The sequence below is a fragment of the Dioscorea cayenensis genome, chromosome 9 (genome assembly GCF_009730915.1).
Source record: "Dioscorea cayenensis subsp. rotundata cultivar TDr96_F1 chromosome 9, TDr96_F1_v2_PseudoChromosome.rev07_lg8_w22 25.fasta, whole genome shotgun sequence".
Classification (NCBI taxonomy): domain Eukaryota; kingdom Viridiplantae; phylum Streptophyta; class Magnoliopsida; order Dioscoreales; family Dioscoreaceae; genus Dioscorea; species Dioscorea cayenensis.
This window is the reverse complement of record NC_052479.1, coordinates 28,438,497-28,443,245: the sequence shown is the minus strand read 5'-3', so window position 1 is coordinate 28,443,245 and position 4,749 is coordinate 28,438,497.

Below are 4,749 nucleotides of genomic sequence, written 5' to 3'. Positions count from 1 at the left end.
AGCTAGATCTTGGTGTAATATATCTACTTATCAGACGCTTCTCGTGGTTTGCCACTATTAGTCGATCCTCCACATCGAAAATAAGTTGAGTAATTATTCACCTTTTGAAAAGCGATCGACACGCTTCGCGAAAGAATTTCTAATAGAAGCAATGGCGGAAAAATATGAGATTGAAAAAAATTCAAAGTGGAGTAATTTCACACGCGAAGTCAAGATAAAAGGCAATCCCGAGGAAGCGATATCGCTATAGGCCATCACCGAAAGACCAAATGAGGTCAAAGATGATAAGTGGAATGAGATGGACGGAACGCTGGTGCCGATCTTCATCTCGCACTTCGTCGATGGAGTTCTATCAAGCATAGCGGAGAAGAAGACAGCAAAAAGAGATATGGGACCACCTCACTAAGTCGTATCGAGGCCAAGTCACTCCACAACAAAAATTTTTCCTTAAAAGGAGACTCTATACTTTAGGTGACGGCAGAATCTACTCAGCCGACTGGACACATGAATACAAAATAACACTCTATTTTCCCAACTCACAACATTGGGACATATAATGAGTCAAGTGAACGGCAGCAATTCTACTCCAAAGTCTACCGATTCAGTATGATCAACTCAGTCATCAACTTAACAAATAATGTCCCTCACCGACAGCTCTAGTTTTTGACAATATCGCAACCGTCATTGCTCGGAGGAAGAGTCGCCGCAAGCAAGGAGAGACAAGTCTAGCAAGTTCACAACAAGCGGATGCTTTGATGGTGACGAGAGGAAGACCAACGTAACGTGAATCTAGTGGGAGTTACAATCGTGGTAGATCAAAGTCGAGGAGTAAGAAGACTTTCGCGCTACCATCGTGGCAAGAAAGGTCACTCGAAGAAGGATTAGTTGGAGTCTAAATAAAAAGGATTCCAATCCTCAAGGGGAATGTTGCAAACACTTCCACCGATGGAGAAGCCATGGTGTGTGAAGCGGAACTACATCAGTAAAAAGATTTACGATGTATGGCTGTCGATTCAGCAGCACCACTTTTCACACGACCTCCCAAGAGAATGGTTCCACAGCATGTAAACCTCATCTCGGGGATCCGTGACACCGTGAACGCATCAAGCTTTGAAGATCGCTGGCATCGCACTATCAAACTCAAGACGTACGATGGCACCGTTCGGACCATACAAGAAGTCCGGCTATGGAGGGCCTCAAAGCAGAATTTGTCGTCTATAGGACAACTTGATGATCTTGGTCTGCAAAATCAAGTTCAAAACAAGATCATGAAGATAATTCGAGGAGCGCTTGTACGTAATGAAGGGAGAAAAGATAGTCGCAAATCTATACATGCCAGGGAGAAACTTTCTGCAAGAAGGAGAAGCTTCACCTGCCACAAGTGAGTCCAAGTGAAAGACGCATCAAGGACATGGCACATGAAACTTGGACACATGCCGAAAGCAAGGAATCGAAGATTCTTGCAGAAAGAAATCTACTTCAAGGTCTCACAAAGGTAACACTACCCCTTTGTGAACATTGCATCAGTAAAGCAAGAGATCGACTCAAGTTCAACACATCTAATTCTAGAAGCAAACCAATTTTAGAATCGTTCACTGGCGCATGTGCAAGCACCGCCTACATCCCCGAGGAGCAAATTACTTTGTATCATTTATCGATGACTATTCCAGGAGATGTTGGGTGTACCCTATCAAGAGGAAGGGCGATGTGTTTCAAGTCTTCAAATTTTACAAAGCGCGGATGAAACTTGAACTGGCGAGAGATGAAGTGCCTGAGGACCCGAGAAATGGAGGGAGAATATACTAGCAAAGAATTTGATGAATTCCGCAAGCAAGAAGGCATCAAAAGGCGCGTTCACTACAAAGATACACTCCTCAACAAAAATGGAGTGGCAGAGCTGGGATGAACAAGACTGCTGGAAAGAACAAGAGCTATAGTTGGGAGCCGCAGTGCTTAGATAAGACGCTCGCGAGTGCGAGTACCGCTCTGTCATGTGAAGCGACTCGGGCCCCATCAATCGTAATCGAGTTGAAGACACCGATGGAGATGTGGACCGGTAAGCCGCTTGATTATTCAAACCCTTCATATTTGGAAGTCCCCTGTGATACGTAATGTACAATACCCAAGAAACTACAAAATCGAATCCAAAATCCGAAAATATATGTTCTTAGGATACGTCGATGGTGTTAAAGGGTATCAGCCTGGTGATCCCACCGCCCATAAGGTTGTAATCCAAGAGGATGCTATCTTCTATAGAAGATAAAGAACAAGAGCAAGTCGATGGTGAAAGCACTTCAAAAGAAAGCACAGAGACTACAACAATACAGGTAGAAAAAGAAGCTGAAGCTACACCAAAGCACGAGGTACAAGAACCAAATCGAATCAAGTTCTAGAAGTTCGGGCGGTCAACTCGTACAAGAAAGGCACTCAGTTGGCATTCTGGGACTATATTATGGAGTGTAATATTGCTTATGGTCTTCTAACTCGAGATGGAGAGCCATCAACTCTTCAAGAAAGTACTTGAACAATTCGGATGTATCTCAGATGGATGGCAAAGAATGGAAGAAGAAATCAAGCTCTTCATAAAAATAGGACATGGAATCGGTGTCGCACGAGGGCGACCCATCGGCAATAAATGGGTCTGACAAGATCAGCACAGCTGATGATCAAGTAGATCGCTATCGCGCATAGATTGGTGCGAAAGGATACGCTCGTATGAAGCGATCGACTTCAACGTAAATATTTTCGCCTATGGTTCGACTCACAACAATCTCGAGTAGTCCCCGGCGATGTGTGCTACATTTGATTTTGCAACTGGACAAGGCTAGATGTCAAAACCGCATTTCTTCATGGAGATCTTGAAGAAGAAATTTATACGCCCAAACCGTAAGGTTTCTTGAAGAAAAAGGTAAAAGAGAACTTGCTCGTGCAGATTGAACAAATCTCTCGACGGTCTAAAAGCGAGCGCCAAGATGTTGGTACAAGAGATTTTGATTCCTTCATCATGAGCCTTGGATACAGCAGATTCAATATGCGACTCTTGTGCAGTATGTCAAGAGGTTTCGAAGAAGAAGATTTTGTCTTCTTGTTGCTATATGTCGACGACATGTTGGTAGAGCATGCCCCAACAAAGATCAGTATCAAGGAGTTGAAGGCACAATTGGCTAGGAGTTTGAAATGAAGGACTTGGGACTGGCAAACAAGATTCTAGGATGCAAATTCACTCCCGAGACGTAAATAATAGAAAGATTTGGCTTTCTTAGAAGACTTATCTCAAGAAGATCTCATGCGAGGCTCAACACGCAAGACTCAGAAGCCAATTTCTACCTTACTTCCAGCTAGATTTCAAGTTATCCCTCAAGTATGTGTCCTAGTAGCGAAGAAGAGAGGACGGAGATGTCTCGAGTACCGATGCATCAGTGGAAGTAATGTTTGCCAGTGATCCTGCATAAGACCGGCATACTGCACATGCAGCTGAGAGTTGGTAAGTCGAGATATGGCGAATCCCCGGTCAAGAGCATCGAGTGTTGTTAAGGAGGATTCTCGATATATAAAGGGAACCTCAAATGTCTGCATTATGTTACTGGGGGATCCGACGTATCGCAATGGATATGTTGATGCCGATCATGCAGTGTGATCTTGATGAAAAGCAAATCCACCATCGGATATGTGTTCACACTCAGCGTGAGGAGTCAGAAGCCTGGTTTCAAAACTGCAGTACTACCGTGGCTACATCAACGACTGTAAGGTAGTATTTGGCGCTACACGAGCCGCGAAAGAAGCAAAGGTGGTTAAAGATGGTGTTGAAGAACTCGGGCACAAACAAGAGAACATCACTCTATATTGTGACAACCGAGTGCATTGCATCTGCAAGGAATCCAAAGATTTCATTCAAAGACAAAACATAATCGTAAGTTCGGCACTCATTTTTGTTCGTGAGAAAGTTGAAGAAGGCAAAGGGATATGCAAAAGATTCATACCATGATACCCAGCGATATTCTTGTATGACAAAAAGCAATCAACACCGATGATCATATGGTGTCGATCCTCTGTGGTCCGAGCAGAGACGAAGCAACATCGAAATGGTAAGATAGGAAGAATGTGTGAAGATCTAATCGCCTTCAATCAAATCTTCAAGTGGGAGAATTGTTTGCATAAACCCATTGGGCCCAAAAACCAATGGAACAAACCAATGGATTATAACCATTAGCCCAACCAACTCCTCTTAATCCATGGATCACCCAAACAATGGTCTGGCTTAAACCATTAACCTAAACTATGAATTTAATCCATGGATTAGTGCCCATGTTTATAGAAAATGGTGGTTTTAGGTTGGCCTATATATATGGTGAGCCTATTCTCATTCTTAGAAAACAACCTCGAAAGTGAAGAATCAGTGAAGAAGTGAGAGTGAGAAGAAATTAGAGAGAGAAGAAAAGTGTGGATATGGAGAAGTTAGTCCAATCTCCTGAAAGATAAGAGAGAGTTCCCGCTTTTCTCCATGTTATTAGAGAGTTTTATAACTGCGCAATTTTCCCACTTAGTAAAATTCTTCTATCTTTGCCTGTGTTTTTACCCCTAATTGTTAAGGGTTTTCCACGAATATCTTTTCGTGTGTGTTTTATTTTTCAAAGATTCTTTTATTTATTTTTATCATCGATCAGTTTATTCGATCCTACATTTAACAACATATGGTGGCTCCACAAAGCATGAAATGTCAAGTCCTCAAATGCCAAAATTAAAGAGATC